At 45.0% G+C, this 19,485-nt stretch overlaps 1 protein-coding gene and 1 long non-coding RNA gene across 5 annotated transcripts in view; one reads left to right on the forward strand and one right to left on the reverse strand.

Moving 5' to 3' along the window:
• The window catches only part of PERM1 (PPARGC1 and ESRR induced regulator, muscle 1), a 70,434-nt gene that overhangs the window by 50,037 nt on the left and 912 nt on the right, over positions 1-19,485 (reverse strand). The window contains exon 1 of one of the 4 annotated variants that reach the window (XR_014551626.1): positions 16,243-17,514. The exons of 2 other annotated variants lie outside the window; for them this stretch is intronic. The gene's annotated coding sequence lies outside the window, so the exon portion shown is untranslated. Of the gene's footprint in view, positions 1-16,242; positions 17,517-19,485 lie in introns of those variants that run through there. One more of the 4 variants, XM_083628675.1, reaches the window with a different exon arrangement.
• LOC310769621 lies at positions 4,759-17,077 on the forward strand. Its single transcript, XR_014551747.1, has 4 exons — positions 4,759-4,801; positions 6,627-6,753; positions 8,119-8,539; positions 17,002-17,077. It is a non-coding gene; the product is annotated as an uncharacterized lncRNA (long non-coding RNA).

Consider the following 19,485-nt stretch of genomic DNA (forward strand, 5'->3'; position numbering starts at 1 on the left):
CGATTCTGGCTCGCCCTCCCACAAGCAGAAGAGAGACGTAGACATTATTGGCATGCACACAGATGTACCAGTTAAATCAGTGGCATTCAAAACAGCATTTCTTCAAAGAACCCTGGAAAGGTTCTATCAGGAGCTCCTCCCTGGTTCTGATCACTATGAGCATACAAGATTCCCCAGAAGACAGCTTGCCTACTTAAGGGCTGCCAAGTCTCCAAGGTTTGTCTCTAGGGCCATGGATTGTCTACAGATGGCTAGGCTACTAACCCTGTTGTATATGCTCTACCCCTACAGTGAGAGGCATATCTAGGCTCCCTTGCACCCTTGGGCAAGGAACTGTATCAGTGCCCCCCACGATTCCTTGCGCCCTTGTGTGCTTTCCTCCTTCCCTCCCTCCACTCTCTACTTTCCTTCCTTCCTTCCTTCCCCTGAAACTCTCCCCTGTTTCCTCGTCTTTCTTCCCTCCGAGCCCTGCTGGGAACTCCACACACTTTTAATAGCACCCAAGGGCGCTTGCGTGAGGAGTCGTCCAAGGAATGCACTGGTAGGTGGGAGGGCTCCTAGCCACTATGAGCTAGAGTGGAGAGCCATGATTTTTGTGCCCCCCTGGGCCTGCGCTCTTGGTGGAGGCCAACCTGACCAAGCCCTAGTTATGCCATCTACTGTTGGAGGCAGTATGCTTCTCAATAAGAAGATCCCTAAGGATATTTGGTGGTACAGTTTAGACTCTGGAGCTGATGGTATTCTAGTTCCAAACCACCACCAGATGGTAATTCGGGAATGGGGAACCTGTGTGGTTCTCTGGATGTTGCTGGACACAAACTCCAGCTTGGCCAACAGTCAGAGGTGATGGGAATTGAAGTCCAGCTTCTGGAGGCCTTCAGCTTCCTCATTCCCTATACCATCATGTGCACCAATAATGCCTATGTGCCTTTTCTGTCAGAGACGGATTGCGGAGAGAGTCAAAGGAAACGGGAGGAGAGGTGGGGCTAGGAAAGAGGCTTCTGGGAGCTGTAAGCACCATCCAGAAAGGAGGTTCCCTGCTGTGTATCTGCATGAGTGGTTGCTCCAGATTTGATTGTTTAAAACTGGACTGGGGAACTTGTGGCCCTCTCCAACTCCCATCAATCCCATCTAGCTTGGCCTATGGTCAGGGATGACCAAAGGAGTCCAGCCCTGACCATGATCAGGGAATCCAACAAGAACAACACTGGGCTACAGGTTTCCCAATATAATTTGGCACCTCAGGCAGACTCCAAAATTGCACTCCCCTACCTGCCAGGGAAGAAGGAGTGAGGGAAGATCTACACCAGGAACAAGGGAGGAAGGAAGATTGACATCAGGATCTGCTGTCCCTGTGAATCCTGCCACCTGAGGCAGTCACTTCACCTTGCCAACCCTGGTACTGCTTCATTTATTTCACAATGTGATAAGCAGCCAGCCCTGGCACATGTGAATGGTTGCACACATCAGAGAGGGGAGGGGGATGTCTTCATCCAACATGCATGATCTTTTTGGTTCCCCCTTGCCTGCAATCACCCCCCACCAAGCCTCTGTTCATTAAGTTGTTGTCTGCGCATGCGTGAGGGCTGTCTCAAATATACACACCTGGCTTAAGTTTGAATACTGCCTGAGCTAGTTGGATTGAATTTTTTTTTCAAGTAGGGGTGGTTCGGGGTTTCATTTCAGATGTTGCTCCCAAGTACAGGATTTTCAAGCGTTGTTGTTTGATTGCAAAGGGCCTCTGCAGAAAAGAGTCCAAAAAACAACTACCAGGAGCAGCAGCAAGAACAACAACAGGGTCTAGGAAGCTGCAATGAAGTTTTGTCCCTTTTAGGAAGTGATGTCGCTTCTTCTCCTTTCCAACCCTTTGCGATGACAGCTTTGAGTTATGGTCCCTGTGGAGCTTTTTCCACCCTTCCACCCCGACCCCCAGTCCATTTTCCTCCTCAGCATACCCTGTTGCAGCCTAGTTAAAAAATCCCACACTCCATAGCCTCAAATAACTTAGATTGCACATTTGGCAGGAGAGGGTCAATGTGGCTGTGTTTTCACGGCGGAAAGGCCTCTGGCCGCATATTTTTCTAATTAGGGTGGTTTCCCCCCCTTCTTCTGTTCAGCACAGTGTTCCCCACCCAGCCCCCCTTTCCCTTTTTTTGCAGCTGCGATGACAGTCAGCTCTTGCCCCCTGCTTTCTCACGCTCTCCCTTGCCAAGTCGTGTAACCAGCTGGGCGGCCGCCAAGCGTTGAGGTCGGCGTGTCAACCTCCGCTCCTTGTGTACATACTGAAAAGAAGGTGCTTTTATTTAACCATGCTCCCTCCCTCCCCACAGGCCTCCTTCCCTCCCTCCTCTTGGCTCGTGGAAGTTGGTTCCTTGTCAAGGTCACCGCTCACAGCTTAGTTTGGGTGACCCAACCTGACAGCAGAAAAATGCATTAGGGAGCCCAAATTTAGAGGGGGCGACGCCAATTCTTTTCTCTCCAATGTTTTGCAATGATTTCTCCCTTTTCTTTCCCTCCCTCCTTAGGAAGAAGGCTTCCTGTCCCTCTCCTTCCTAAAACCACCCATCCCTCTGTGATTTCAACCAGTCTTTTATCAGTCCCTGGGTTGGGTGCTGTTCTTCGCTGCTGCTGCTGCTGCTGCTGCTGCTGCTGCTACAACAACTATCTAAACACCATACATTTAAAGCACACCTGCCCCTTAAAGAATTATGGGAACCATAGTTTACCCCTCACATGGCGACAGTTCTCAGCAGCCTTAACAAACTATAGTTCCCACTGCACTTTTGAGGGTGGGTGTGATTTAAATTTGTTTAAAATGTACGGCTCTGAATACCAGTTTCTGGAAGCTACAGGAGAGAAGAGTGCTGTTGTGCTTGTGGACTTCCCTTTGCGGTATCTGGTTGGCTACTGTGAGAACAGGATGCTGGACTTTTCATCATGGGATGCTGAGAGTGCTGAGAGGCGCTAGGAAAACCCTGTTCCTCTCACAGAACTGTAATTCCCAGAGTTTCCTGGGAAGAGGGGATGACTGTTAAACCACTCTGAGAATTATATCTCTGTGAGGGGGAAAGGTGAGTCTCCTAACAACCCTCACCACACTTAACAAACCATGCTTCGTGGGGAGGGGGAGTCATGACTGTTTAATGTGATATGATCCTGCCTGTAAATACATAGTGCAAATATGGCCTAACTTAGGTCTATTAATGTCAATGGGTCTATGCTAAGTAAAATTTAGTTGGATACCACGCTAATCTTCCCTCCCTTCGCCACACACTTTTGAACTGCACATTATCAGCTTTCCAACAGCACACTTGGTCCCCCCCCCCAATTCTCCCCCTTTTTTGTCCAATTGTACAATAAAAACACACACCTTGACACACAAGCTTGTCAACACAGCAGTGTGGTCCCCATCCACACAGCTTCTTCCTACAGCCCTGCTCTGCTTGAGTCTCCCCTGTGCCTGAAATGTTTTCTCTCCCTCCTCAGCGGCAGGCCCGGAAACCACCCTCCAGCTGTGGCTTATTAAAGTCAGATTGTCCCTTGAGGACCAAACCAGAGCCAGGGTCATTAATAACAACTAACTACGCAGCTTTGCGTGCCAGCCTTCCATGTCACGAGGCAGGGGAAGGGGGTGGGGATGGGGGACCCCACCAGCCTTCTAATGAAGCAACACACGCACATTCAATCACATTACTCGTTTCTTCTCCTCCCTCCCTCCTGCCCTTCTCCAAACAAAACAAAAACCGAAAAACTACCGTCATGCCCACCCACTTAAATGAAGAAATAACAGGCCTCTCGAGAAGGATGTAATCTTCATAAGTTGCTCCAGCTCCCTGTTAAGGGACCTGAGAAAGCCTGTTAAAAGAGTGGAATTCACTGCTTGGGAGTGTGTGGCAGAGAGGAAGACATAGGAGGATGTACTGAAGCAGTAACTCCCTTGCGTGCATCTTTTGAAAGACTGGCTTGCCAGTTCATTTCTGGGGCACAATTCACTTTTTCTGTGGTTCCGAAACTCATCCACCCCCTGTGGACCACTTGAAAATTGCTAATGGTCTTGGTGGCCCATATACTGGTTTTGCAGCAACTATAATCTTCTGTGCTCTTAGGTGCTGCATTGGCTTGTAACTGAATTGCTATTGCTTCTTTTGTTTCTTAATATGTTGTGTTTTATTTGAAATGCAATTTGCCATTTCATAGCATTCAAATTGCACTGGAATAAAGTACAATAGAAGAGATAAAAGCAGCAATAAAAACGCAATGGAAAATAAACAGGTTTGCTGCAGATGGGCCAAGGGCCACCTGAACGAAACTTGCAGGCCACTGGTAGTCCATGGACCAGTTTGAGGAGTCCTGCATTTGTGTTTAAAGTGCTAATTAACATAAGCCCCCCCCCCCATATCTCAAAGAATGCCTCCTTCCCTGCAGACTCTCTTGGGTGTTATCAGCGCAGGACCCCTGCCCCATGGTATGTCCAAGCCAAAACCCCTTTAAAAGCCATCCACGTTGGTGGCCGTCATTACATCTTTTGGCAGTGAATTCCACAGTTATAACTTCTTGCCTGTTCACTGGCAAAATCTACACAGGAGGGCAGCACTGATGGCTGCTGCCCACTGGGACTGGCAGAACGGAAGGCAGGGAGGCCAAACGGAAGGTGGAGCCAGAGACAATGACAGGCACAGCCAGAGCCAATGAGAGGCAGATCCAACCCATTGTACTTTTGTCCCCACCCTCCTCTTCTTTGCTGCACAATTATACAAGGACAACACTGAAATGGAAGAAGCTGCCATCCCGTGGACTGGTTGTAAGAAGGGCAGAGTGAAGTTGGTGGGGCAGTGCCCTATTCTCCCTAATGGAACCGCCTCCACCGTGGGGCAGCGACAAAAGCAAGGAGCAGCAGCAACTGCAGTCTCCATGCGCCATGTCATATTTTTACTGGGTTGTGGTGCAGATTGGGCTGGAGGAGAAGCTCTGGCCTGCACATGAGGCTAGTCCTTCATCTAGGAGTTTGTGAATGTGGTGTGGGTGTCTGTGAGAGATTTATTTATTGCATTTATATCCCATCCTTTTTCTCCAAGGAGCTCAAATGGTTCTCACCCTGATTTAATCCCCACAACAAGCTGTGGATCAAGGGGACTGCAAGGTGGTGGGGGGGTGAGGAGGGTGAGAGAGTACACAGGTGTCCAACCCTCTAACCACGCTGATTTTTATGTGCATTTTAGCATCACGCAACCAGTTTCTTCCCAAATAAATTTGGTGTTCAGGTGGGAGCAGGGGCGGACTTAGTAACATTGCACCCTGAGTGAGAACAAAATTTTCGCCCCGTCAAGTATTGAGTAGATTGTTGTTGTTGTTGTTGTTGTTGTTGTTGTTGTTGTTGTTGTTGTTGTTGTGTGCTCCCTTGGTGCCCCGTGTAGGGAAACTGCCCGCACCACCCTAAATCTGGCGCTGATTGGAGTGGGAAGATCCCCTATACCCATCCTCCCCCCCCCCCCGCCTAGAGTGAGATGGCAAATTCATGGACAGTGTTGATAAGTGGCATGGAATTGGATCCACAGATGGCATTGTGCCCAACCGCACATATCCCAAGTCTGAACCCCAGACTGTTAAATTCATCGGTGCTTTGACCACTTCTGCACCATACATCTAAAGCACATTTAACACATATTTAAAATGCATAGTTTCGCCCAAAGAATCCTGGGAACTGTAGTTTGTTAAGGGTACTGAGAGTTGTAGCTCTGTGAGGGCTAAACTGCGACTCCCATAAATCTTGGCTGTGGAGGGGATGAGCCATGACTGTTAAAGTGGCATAAAGGTGCTTTAAATGTATGCTGTGATCTGATGAGAACGGAACCGAGGAATGGTACTGTGGATTCAGTAATGGAGAGAGTCCAAGTATGCGATTCAATGTTATGTAGTGTGTGTGTGCAATGAGGACTGCTGGTGGCCACAAGAAGAACTGGAGGGGCAAAATGAAGCCACTGAGCATAATTCTTCTGCAGCTCTGTTTCAGGGAAAATTTGCCCTTTCACAGTTGCTTAAGCGAAATGTCAGCCCCTTGCTAAACGGCTTCTGCCACATATGCTCCCTCTAAGGGAGCGGCTATAAATCAGGCAGCAGTTAGTGGGAAAAAATCAGGTTCCAAGAAGGCAAAGCAGTGGGAGATGTCTTTAAGAGAGGGAAGGGGAAAAGCTGGGGGTTTCTCCTGTGTTTGAGTTTATTATGTGGCCCAGCAGTGATGAAATTCATCATTTATTGTCAACCCCCCCTCCCCCGTGTGCCCTCTCTCTTCTCCCATTTTCTAACAGGAGACAAAGCAAGGGGGAGAAAGAAAGCCTAGTAGCAATTGCAATCAAGTCTGTGTAAATTTGGCCCCTCCGTGTCCTCTTCACAAAGCTGGACAAAGGCTTCCAGGCTGGTGTCTCAGCTGGGAATCAAGATACCACAGCTGTAGCCAATGCCAACTCCGTTCCCATCAATATGGTGCGGCCCCTGGCAACCTGCTTACAGCCATCTCCCATCTTCTTCACAAAAGACGGGAGCAAACAATACCTTCTTGAGACTCTCTTGCCCACCAAAATCTTAAATATTTCATTAGATTATTCCCCCCCGCCCTTTTCTTTTCTCAGCTCAGGCAGGGAAAGGAAGAAGAATAAAAGAAGCCAAATCTCAAAGCTGGAGACAGACAATAGTTTTGTTTTTGCTTTTTTTAAAGCAAGTGGAAAGCGGTTGGAAAAAGCTTCTACTTCCCAGGAGGTATGTGACACATTAATTTCCATCCCTACAGTTGGTCAAACAGGTTTATTCATTTGGCTTTTTGGAAATGAGATCAAACCCTGCGCAACCTGCTTAATGGAAGCAGAAGTAGAATGTGCACACAGAAGGAGGCACTCTGGAGAAAGGTGGTTGGAAAGTTTTTCCGGGAAGGTGGTTCCATAGCAAGGATGCCACAGAGGAGGTTTTTTACTCTGCTCACTGGTGGAAGACATCTTGCTAAAAAACAGTGCATGGAACAGGGTGATGCCCCCAGTTCTGAGAAACGCATCCACATTTAATCAAGGGGGTGGAGAAACTATTAGGAAGGTTAGACTAAGAGGCCATGACTGGCCCAAGGTCACTCTGGGAGCTTCATCGCTGAGTGGGGATTTGAACCCTGGTCTCTCATGTCCTAGTTAAACACTCTAACCACTGCATCACACTGGCTCATAGTCATGTCTATTAATTTCAATGGGTCTGATCTGAGTAGGAGTAACATTTGATACAACCAGTGGTTTTTATTTTTATTTTTATATTTTATTGTATGATGGTTTTTTATATATAAAAACTTTGGTTGCATTTTTATTTTATTTTTGCATTTAAATACTGTATAGAAGCTGTCTTGTGAGGTTACTCCAAAAGGTGTCTTATAACTCCAAAAAGTGTCTTATAAACCTTTCAGTTATCCAAAGATGGTTTGCAAATCTTTGAAATAAGGACAGTATAATTATATAGGCATAGGCATTAGATACATTGTAAGCTTATATGTTATATTAAACATTCTCAAGTTTTTTGTTTTATAAGAAGCAAATTGTGATAGTCAGATTACTAACACTTCAGAAGGCATGGCATTGATGCACTCATTGTGCATTAGTGATGGATATCTATAAACATCCTAACCTCATTCTGCTTTATGAGTTCTGCGATGCTTCCCCAGTGTTAGCACATTATTACCAGTTGGAGGGGCACTCTTGCACTAGAATGCAAGAAAAGTTGGGACAAAGAACAACCACCCTGGATCATCTGTGGTATGGAAAGTTTCAGGCATAAATTATGAGGGACATGCACTGCTGGTTGCAAACGAAGCAGTATGTCTGCCCCCAAACCTTTGCAAGCACAAACAGTGTTGAAAGAGGGATGATGTATAACCACCCCAAATACCATCACCAGCACAAATAATTATGAATTCACAATAAAAGTAATGTCTAGGAATAAGCATGAAAGGTGCTTTGTAAGATGCTCCATTTAGTAACCTTAAGAATGCATCCTTTGGTATCCAGTAGGCATTTAACAGAGATGAAAGACTTTTTCAGTAATTGAATCAGCATTGGTTACTGCTGAACTTGACTTGGTATTGTTTTATAGGCTTTTTCTTGTACTCAGTACTGTGATTCTGCGTAATGCTGGTGGGCAGCAAAATATGTTTAAAGACTCTCTCAAGGCAAATCTTAAAAATTGTCGTATCAACATCGACAATTGGGAAACACTGGCCTGCAAGCACTCCAATTGGAGAACAACCTTTACCAAAGGTGTCATGGACTTTGAAGACGCTTGAACTCAGGACGACAGGAAGAAATGTTCTAAGAGAAAGGCATGTTTGGCAAATCCTCACCTTGATCAACTCCCGTCTGGAAACCTATGTCCCTATTGTGGAAGGACGTGTGGATCCAGAACTGGCTTCCACAGTCACCTACTGACTCACTCTTAGACCATGTTCATGGAAGACAATCTTACTTGACCACAAGTGATTGCCAAAGAAGAAGTCTGCAGCAAAATGTGTATATTGGTGAGTTTTTTTGTTGAATTTTTAAACACAATGTTATTAATTTCCCTCTTTTATTTACATTAAGACTGTATTGTTCTTTGGAATGGTTTGACCCAAGTTCATGCATTTTGTTTGATTTAAGTAATTTAGTGCTGTGATGAATACACTTTTGAAAATGGGGCGGGGGAGGATGTCTTAACAGGTCAGCATTCAAAGAAGGGCAGAGAGGCTCTAGCAATGATGACTGGAATGATAAAAGGTATTACAAATACACAAGTGTCCTTATTCCGCTTTGTGAATAGATGGAGATGTGGCATTCTGTCTGCCAAATAAGCATTCTATTTTCTTTAGCATCAGGAAGAAATGCAGATGGTTGTCTCATTCTGCCCTTGCTCTAGCCCTGTGAAGCAGGCTAGACTGAGAAATAGTAAATCGCCCAGGGCCTCCCCAGTGAGATTTGTGACTGGCTGAGTTCAGTGAGGATTTGAATTCAGGTCTCCCAAGCCCAAAGAGGAGATCCATGTGGCGTGGTGTACATGTAGCAAATAATAAATGGCTCCAGACCGCAATACTGCAAGCAGCACCTCATTCCATTTGAACCTACCCAGATCCTAAGATCAGCTTCTGAGACCCATCTTCATGTGCGTCCTCCACAAGAGGTCCGGAGGAGGGCAACACGAGAATCGGGCCTTTTTTCCAGTGGCTCCCCACTTCTGGAATGCTCTCCCCTGGCAGGCTTACCTGGCTCCTTCAATATACACCTTTAGGTGCCAGGCAAAAACATTCCTCTTTAACGAAGCCTTTGGTCGATTGTCATCCAATGCCCTTTTAAAATGTGGGTTGTTTTTTATTTTTGGTGTGGTGGTTAATTCGGTTGTTTTTGTTTTTATTTTGATTATATATTCTGTGGTTTTTATATTGTGATTTTATCTTGTGAACCACCCAGAGACCTGCGAGTGTAGGGCGGTATATAAATTTTAATAATAATAATTAATAATTTATTATTATTATTCTGGTCCCCCCCCAAGATTATATGGTTTAACTTTACCCAGTAGGTAACCTTTCAAATGAGCTAAGGTTAACCAAAATATCCAGTTTCATCTCTTAAACACTTCTTAATAACTTTGCCACTCCATATTGCTAAATGACCTCAAATGGCGCTCTCTTCTTCTCTCTCCTCCTCGTCTTCCCCTTAGCTGTCCCCCTTCATCATCACTTGGCTTGGGTTTAAGTTGGCTTCAAGTGATAGCACAATAGCATCTTGCATTCTTTGTTTCACCCTTGATTTATCCACCCTCTTGAAGGACTCTAATGAATAATTCAGAATGATGTGAGATTATGGGAAGGGTCTTGCTCCCCTCCATCACCCTCCTCCTCTCCAACCTTTAAGCCCTTACTCCCCCCCACCCCACCCACACAGCGACCAAGAGGACTGCCCCTCGACCCCTCTTTGCTGTCAGTTTGATAAATATAATCTATTGCCAATTAAAACCTCGTTCGCTGTCTCTCCTCGCGCAAGGGAGCACCTCGTTAACGTCTTCTTAGTAGGGTGACTCCCAGGAACTCTAGCAATTATTGATTGCGGATAATAGAAGGCTTGTATGTCCCCACCCCCACCCCCATCCTGGGTCAGTTCAGCAATGCACATTGGCATGTAAATAGGTTGTTCACCCAATATTACTTTTTGATAGAAAAATGACCATGGAATGCTTTGATTTTGGACCTTCTCTTGTTCCTATGCTCACAATGAAATCAACAGTCTCATTGCAGTGCAAAAACTCCCCCCAGCTTTGTTTATAATTTAACTCTCCTCTTTTCTCCCCATCTCCACTCCTTAACAACACCATTGCATTTTCAGACACAAACTTTCTGATAAACTGCTATTTGTTTTCAAAAAGTGAAGTAACTAAAATAATGTACACTGGATGCATACCATAGACATCACACTTGATTAGTGGGACTTTGAGGTTAAATGGCCATTGGACAGTGTGGTATAGCAGATAGAGTAGCCTTGTACTGGGGAGACATTGGCTGAAATCCCTACTCACCCTAGATCTGACTAGGATAACTTGGGCCAGGCTATCTATCAGCCAAACCTACCTTATAGGACTGTGAGGATAACATGGGAAGAAATCTAGGCATGAGCCAAGCTAGACCCTGTGTTTGTCATCTGAGGTCCTTTTCTCCATGCACCCCTATTCTGAGGGCTTTTTCAGTCGTGCTTATGGAATGCTCTCCCTAGGAAGTCACGCCTGGAGCAATTATTGTCTGTTTTTAGGCACCAGCCAAAAACAGTTTTATTTACTCAGGCTTTGGCTTTTAATTTGGGGGATAATGTCCATGGCCTCTTTTTATTGTTCATTCTTTTAGTGGTGTGGGTTGAATCTGTCCTTTTTTATATCAAATTATATATAGGTATTTTAGGTTTTTGTTTTATTGTGGTCCTTACATTTGGTTTTAATGTTTCTTGTTCTTACATTGTAAGTTGCCTTAAAGCACTTTTGTGTAAAAAGCAATGAAATAATGACGACGATGATGTCTTCTTGAGCTCTGTCGAATGCAGTTGGTAACAGGAACAGTGGTGACCATTCAGCAAAATAGCATAGTTACACCTGTCTTTACTGTCCACTGGGAGTGAAGGATATGCAGCAGGGATACCTGAAGCCACTGTTAACTGAATGGCTCAGACTGAAAAAGGCAGATCTGTCTGCAAGTTCAAGGGAGCCCGCAAGGGTCAGTTTTCAGTCAACTACCTGGGATGCTACAGCCAAAAACAGGTGTAGCTTGGTGTGTAAAATGGAAGGCTCCAGAGCTGAGTGCTGTTTAGCTCTGAGGCCCAGTCTTCAGATTTTAGTTATGTGTCTTGAGGCGCAGGTTATTCATTCGCAATGGGAAGCTGAGGGAGAAGGGTGAAAGAAACACTGTGCATTCTCAGAGACTTTCTTCTCCATGTCTGTTTTTCAAGTGCAAGGGGGCAAAGGGCAGGGTCAGGGGAGAAGCCACCCAACTAATATGGGGCAACCATTCTCCCCAAGCCAAATTTAGCCCTACCAGTCGTGTAAGGTGTGCAGATGTTCAGAGCAATTTTCTGCAGGCCTAGATAGTGAATAGCATAAACCCTTGCACAGAAATTGAGCCTCTAGGAGTGAGGTGAGGTCAGATACAAGTCGTCCCCTGGCAGGAAAGGCATTTATCTCTCCTCTTAGCAACTGTCTGTGCCTCTCAAAGGAGAGATCTCTTCTTTGCTTACTGCTGCCATGCACAATGAGGGTGGGTGGGTGGGAGTGAGGGATAGATAGATGGATGGATGGATGGATAGATGATAGATAGATAGATAGATAGATAGATAGATAGATAGATAGATAGATGATAGATAGATAAGGAAAGCCGTTTAATAGAGTCTGGGGCAAAAGCAGGGGGGAAGCCTTCGTTGCTACAGAGCAAAACCCCTTTTGGTAACCACGGAGGTGACTTTTGCCTCTATTCCTTTCTGAAGCTGTTTACCCCACGCTTGATTTGAAGCCCCCAGAGCAAGGATGAAGCCGCCAGGGTCTCCCGTCCTCCTCCAAACAGTTATTCTTTAACTTTGGGAAGGCCCTTGCCCTCTGTTGTTTGCCTGACTGGCGTGCCAAAGGAGACAGCAAACGGTGAGGCTGTTTATCTGCCCGTCAGTCAATAACACAGCATCCCTTGCCCCCAAAGGTCACCAGAGGGGACTGGCACCTTTAACCCGCGGAGCTCAGCTCCCTCTTTGCTCTCCTTAGCGATTCACCCGGCTGTCAGTAATTCAGGCAACTGGTTTATTCAGCTGAGATCTCCCGATTTCAAAAGATAATCTGGGAATAATTGGGACTTAAGGAACTGGTGGGAATCTTGATTTTCTCTGCTGTGCTGCCATTCACCACACACGGGTGGACATCTTATTCCGTTCTAATTTGGTGGGCTTACTGAACCAAGATGGCCGTGATTCTGCTTTGAGTGCAAACTTGCCAGTCACAGGGCAGGATTGAGAGCTGTGAAACTAGTTACGATAGCTCAAGGAGGTGTGGGAAGGGCTGCATGTAGGCTTGGGCCCATATATTTAAAGCACCATTATAACAATTAAAAAGTCATTGCTTCCCCCAAAGGATTGTGGGAACTGTAAAGGGTGCCAACCGCCTATTTCGCTCACAGAACTACAGCTCCCAGAGTTGCCAGGGAAGAGGGAGAACTACAAAACATAGCAGTTTGTGACATAGCTCCCTTCTCACTTAAAAACAGAATTCATATTGGTGAAGGCTGGGTTCCGATTGCTCCCTTTTTGCCTGACAGAAGCGCAGCACTTTTAACAGCTCACATATCTGATGCCTCTTTGAGGGTTCCTCCATAGGCAGAAAAGTCTGAGGATCATCAGTGCAAGGGGGGGGGAATTATTATTTTTCATAATAGTGAAGAAAAGGTCCAGCAAGTTTTGCACTTATATAGGTTTGTTGTTGTTTTTTTTGCTAGATATAGCCTAATTTGAAATATTAAGATTATTTGGAAGGCTGCCACCTCAGGCAAAAAAAAAGGGGGGGGGCTGTGGAATTTTGAGTGAGTTTCAGTGAAACTAGCAAAGTTCTTCAGGGCTAAGGATTTTCTGGTTATTAGGTATGGGGTGTACTTTGGATCTTTTCACCTCAGGCACCAAAATGTTTAGGGCTGGTCCTACCCTCAAACATGCAGGCTGGTATTTTCCTTGCCTTCCCTTCTTTGGTCATTGAACAACATGAAGTTACAGGCCTTTGTAGATCTGAACATTTTCGTTACTTTGGCAGCATTAAGTTTTTGTTTTTTTTAACTTCACCAAATATGGTCGGGTGGTAACAACTTAACACCTTTTGTGTTTTAAAGTTCAAAAGGTCTTTTCTGTTCTCTCTGCCTCCTGAAAAGCTCCGGGGCACATTACCAGCACACCGTCCCCAAACAGAGCAAAGTTTAATATGAGAGAGAAACGTGGCCCACACTCTGAGCACTGCACCCTTGACACGCCTAAGGAGAGGCAAATGCTCCTCTCTCTTTTGTTGCTGCAAAACATCCAGCCAAGAGGCGTCTCCGAAATTACAAGCCTTTCCATCATCAACTCCTAAAGTGAAAATCTCCCCATCTTTGATTTATTCCATTCTTTCCCCCTCCTTCCGCTTTAAGCGATGAAGTGATGCCCGTGGGTTTGGAGAAACCCATCTTAATAGAGTGCTGGAAATTATAAGTCAATGGGGCGATGGGCTTAAACAAAGGGAGCCCCTGAACAGGACAAATTAAACAACACCTGAATTGATGAACAAACTGGTTATTGCACAGATTCATTCTCCTTAGGCCCACCCCGTTTAAAAAAGTCCTTTTCTTCCTGCTTTCCCCCTCCTTTTACCGCCTGAGAGTCAGTCCTAATGAATAAGGTGCAATTGGAGTTTAATGGGCCGCGTCGGAGGGGCCTACCATCTGATCGCCGTGGCAACCGATCCTTTCTCAAGATTTTTTAAACAGTCTGAAATGTGCTTTTATTGTCTGCTTAAAATGTGTCATGTGAGCCCCAATGGTGGTGGGCGCTTGTATGTATCAATTTGTTTCTGTCTTCTAGGCGGCCCTTCGTGTGGGCTATGAATATATGTTGGGGGGTGGGGAGGGGGGCTCACCCAGGCACAGAGACAATGGGCCCAGCTGATTTGGGATCCAGGGATACCAAGCACCACTATGCTTTGGAATGGTGACATATGGTCCCAATCTGACCTAAGCCGTAGCCTTTAATAGCTAAACTCGTACCTCTGCACAAGGGCCAGGCATTGTCCTTTTCTTTTAATTGCCATCTATTCATCCCATGGCCAAGTAAACTTTTCCATACCTCCTTTCTTTTTTTAAAAAAAGAGAGAGAGCGGGTGGGGCGGGGGCTAAGCATCAAATGTTGACCACTGAAAGAGCATGGTGGAGTGGGGATGTTTGAAAGAAAGAAAGAAATAACAAAATCCACCAGCTCTTTGTGTTTGCTTTCTACTTGGTTCAAGAGACTTAACAGAAGGGGTAAGGTCACCTCTGAACCACACATTTGAAGCACATGGCTTCCCCTAGAAGCATCATGGGAACTGTAGTTTGTTATGTAGTTTTCTCTGCAAGAAAAATGCAATCAGCTTGGTGACACCCGTATTTACTAGGCAAGAGGGCAGAACACTTGTGAGAACATCAGCTTCTTTGCATGTCAATTATAATAAAGTTCCTGACATTTGTTAAGGAAACCGCTTTGCTGGACCATAGCTCCTGTCCCAACTAGCTGTTCCAATAACATGTTCGGAGACTTCGGTTAACTAGCAGTCCCAAGATTCTTTAGGGGAATCTGTGTGCTTCAAATATATGGCATGGATGTATTCTGAAAAACAAAATGATAGAGCAAGTGGTCTGTTCTGTGGCGTTCTTGTGGGCAATGACAAACTAGTTGCCACTCTGGCCCAGTCGAATGAAAATATTAAGGTTGGGTTTCTAAACGTGCTTTCTGTCAGCATCCTTTAACTTGCAAACTATTGCCTTCCAGTGGTTAGGAAACTAGAAAGCTGTGCTATACTAAGGCTGCATACATACAAAAAAGCATGTCTCTTTCCCAAAGAATCCTGGGAACTGTAGTTTGCTTCTCACAAAGATATGATTCCCAGTACCCTGCACAAATTTCCATTCTTTTGGTTCTTTGCAGGAATTCATGTGCTTTAAAGGTATGGTAGCCTAAGTCAGAGATCTAGAACTATGACTATCTCAGTATTGTCTACACAGACTTGTAGTAGCTTTCTAGGGTTTCAGATAGATGTATTTCCTAGCCCTACCTGGAGATGCTGGGGACTGATTAGCGGGTACATCAGTGCAATTCCTATTGGTAAATGCAAATGGTTGTACCACACATTCACATATCTAGAATAGTATCTTTCACAGAGGAAAGGTTTTAGCTCAGAGGTCCCAGGTACTGCTGGGAATTTCCTAGTCTGGAAAATCCTGGAGAGCCATTGCCAGCCATAGAATCATAGAATCCAAAACTTCATCAAAATTTGTTTGTCTGAGTTTGTCACTTTCAGTGTACGGACACAGGCTTGGCCTGGACAGTCTTCCTGTTATATACCTGCTGGGATTGACAAGGCATCTGACCCTCACCTGAATCTCATAGCTTTCCTGACTGGTGATTTGGTCTGCAGCCACAGTGTGGAAATAAAGGGTGAGATTGCCCACCAGAGATCAGGCACTCTACTATTCAAATTAGGCCCCAGTGTTTTTCTTACAATCCCCTTCTCAATGAATTAATCAATTTTAATCTAGTATGTAAATTCTCAAAATTTTCTTATTTCTTAATTCGAGCAAGCAAACTACTGCTCTCCCTTCATTACAAACAGTATTTCTACCTGCAACATACTTGAGCAAACCTGCTCCTTAGTTAACCAACTAGAAGGGTTACTGTTAACTATTACTGCTGCTATTCTGGGCTTCTGCTGCACCAGGGTTTACACCAGTGTAATAGAGTTGTAATCCAAATGCAGACAGCAACAGCTGTCGAGACATAGCAGCACCGACAGCCACTCCCATAGCACCTTTCAAAATTCTGCCATTACCTACCAACCACAGTGATGCACATTGATGAGGCACATTCGCCAGGCAGGGAAGGCACCAATTGACAACTGCCGCAACCATGATGACATGACCTTGCATGGTTCACACCCCTTGACACATAATTTACCAACCTGCTGCCAGGCACTGCCCACAGTGTTTTCTCCTTAGGAGGCTGTGTGCGGCTAAAAAGCTTCTTATTTTCTTCTTCTTTGGCGATCACTCATAGCAGAGTAAGATTGTCTTCCATGAACACAGTCTTAACAGTGAGTCTGTAAGCAACTGTGGAGGCCAATTCTGGATCCATACGTCCTTCCACAATAGGGACATAGGTTTCCAGACGGGAGCTGATCACGGTGAAGGTTTGCCAAGTGTGCCTTCCTCTCAGCACGTTTCTCCCTTTCGTCCCGAGTTCAAGCATCTTCAAAGTCCATGACACCTTTGGTAAAGGCTGTTCTCCAATTGGAGCACTTGCAGGCCAGTGTTTCCCAATTGTCTTTGTTTATACTACATTTTTAAATATTTGCCTTGAGAGAGTCTTTAAACCTCTTATTTTGACCACCAGCATTACACTTTCCATTTTCAAGTTTGGAATAGAGTAGTTGCTTTGGAAGACGATAATCGGGCATCCCCACAACATGACCAGTTCAACGAAGTTGATGTTGAAGAATCATTGCTTTGACAATGGTGATCTTTGCTTCTTCCAGTACACTGTCATTAGCTCACCTGTCTTCCCAAGTGATGTGTAATTTTTTTCAGAGACACTGTTGATGGAATCTTTTGAAGGGTTGGAGATGGCGTTTATAATTGGTCCATGTTTCACAAGCGTACAGTAAGGTTGGTAGTATAATAGCTTTGTAAACAAGCATTTTGGTTTCCCTGTGAATGTCCAGGTCTCCAAACACTCTGCCCTTCAATCAGGAGAAAGTTGCACTTGTAGAGCTCAGGCGATGCTGAATTTCGGCATTAGTCAGCCCTTGTGGAAAGACAGCTGCCCAGGTAGGAGAAGTGATTGACATTTTCCAGCGTTACATACACCGTTAAGTTGGATTTGTGGCACTGCAGAGGATAGCCATCATGGCTAGTAGTCATCATTAGTTTTATCTTCCGTGCTTGTAAGTGCTAAATTCAGATCAGCGTAATCAACAGCTGGGAAAGCCTACCTGCAGATGCATTCTTAGATTTCAGATTCACCACATACCATTTCCAAAATTTGCATGCCTGGTCTTTGTTAATCTGTTCCCATGCTTGGTTTCTTTCTCTTTTTTATTTTTTAACTTTCCCACGAGTAGACTAGGTAGGTGTCTATGGCAGTAAAAGATAATCAGATTTGCATGGGATTGGATTTTGCCTTCTGCGCCTCAGAGGCAAATTTCCCCTGCCAGAGCTTTTATTGCAGCTACTTGCATCTGAAAGCAATTGCTGTAATCTGACTGCTGAGAAGGTTTGAGGAGGGGGCTGCTGTTGGGATGATTGGATAAGGAAAGCAAGTTTTTTTTTAACAAGGAGGGGGGAGATAGGAGGGCACCTGGAGCTGTTGCTACTTAACGAATGCCAGTGATATTTTCTGCATAGGCCAGGCAGATTATTATTTTAGAGCAGGCACCACGTCCCAATGTCTCTACAGAATGAATTGACAGCAGGCCAAGGAAGAAAAGCAAATGCTGGAAGTGACGTCAATACACTCGTCAAACTTCTTGACCTTTATCATGCTCGGGCGCTTCAAAGCTGCTCCTCACTGTCTTTCCCTCATTAGCTAATTACAAGGACTGTTTTCCCTGGTATCCTTTCCAAGCAATCAAACGAGCACAGTCTATAAACTAGGAAGGGAAATGACTTTCCTTCTGGATCTGAGGATGGCTCACAACACAGGGTCTGTCTTCCTGCATAATCAGTTTTATGGCACACTGCAAATGTGCATTTGCTCCTCATTGCTGCTCAGTCTTCATGTCTTTACTCCAAGGCTACACACTTTTTGGAATTCTAGCCCATTTCCCAAAGTTCCAAAAGAAACTGTGTGATGTTTTTAGCCTCAGGAAATGCTATTCTCCTTACCCTTAGAACCTTCCCTGATATCTACGAATGCAGTGTAGAAAGTGGTTTCAAAAATGATCTGGGTGCTTATTTTGATTTTTTCTATCATCTGTGGCAAGTACCACAACTCTGTCCTTATGACCTTTGGCACCATACACACCTTACATTTAAAGCACATCCTCTGCCCTCAAAGAAACTTGAGAACCGTAGGTTGTTAAAGACGCTGGGAGTTATAGCTCTGTGAGGGGGCAAACTACAATTCCCAGGTTTCTATTTTGTTTGTGCAGAGGTGGGGATTTACTTTAATTGTATGCAGCCAAAGGGGTTGTAACCAGTGATAGAGCTACTCAGAGTAGACCCACTGAAGTTAAGAGACAGGACTTAACATAGGTCCATTAATTTCAACAATTCTATTCTGGATAGACCTTAATTGGACTCGGCTCACACATTACAGCAAGGCAAACTATGGGTTAGCATGAATAAACAAACATGTGCTCCTGTGTGGAATTGAGGCATTTGCGAGAGTTTTAAAATGGCTGCTAATATGTTTATCCTAATCTGACCATTTTTGTTCTAGCAAGCTATTTCCCTTCCTTTTTTTGTGGCAGATTTTGTGTGAGAAATGTAAGGTTGAATCCGACAAAGGGTATGTTTATATCAGTGGTTTAAAACCCAGCAAGGTCATTCCCCCCTGCTGCATTGCAAGCTGCATTTGCTTGGTGTTGTTCACATCAGAGAGGGCGGTAGGGGTGTCTTTACCTGATACACATGACCTTTTCGGTTTCCCCTCTCCTGCAACCCCCTGGAGCTTGTATTCATAAAGTCAGTGGTCTCGAATGCACACACCATTCTTAACTATGAAGCTTAAGTTTTCTAGTGGGACTGAAGCTGGTTTGAGGGGGGAAACCCTGCATCAAATAGCGGTATTTGTCACAAAATGACAGGATCAACATGGATTGTAGCTAACATGTGTACACAGCTTCAAAAACTAGCAGTGGGAGAACACTGGTTGTGGAGTAAGTGATAACTGGAATTTACCGTAAGTCGTACTGAGAGTAGAACCAATGCGATCAATGGGTTTAAATTAGTCACGGTTGACGTTTAAGCCTACTTATTTCAGTAGGTCCATTCTGAGTATGACTGAACTCACATTCAGCCCATAGTACTGTGAATTACAGGATCGGTTCCGCAACTACCCTAAGGCTGCGTGGCAGCTGCAGAGCCAGTGTGGCACAGTCAAGAGTGTTGGGCTTGGGAGACCAGGGTTCAAATTCTCCCACAGCCATGAATCTCACTGGGTGACCTTGGGCCAGTCACAGTCCCTTGGCCTAACCTACCTCACA

The sequence above is a fragment of the Podarcis filfolensis genome (genome assembly GCF_964270895.1).
Source record: "Podarcis filfolensis genome assembly, chromosome: 8".
Classification (NCBI taxonomy): domain Eukaryota; kingdom Metazoa; phylum Chordata; class Lepidosauria; order Squamata; family Lacertidae; genus Podarcis; species Podarcis filfolensis.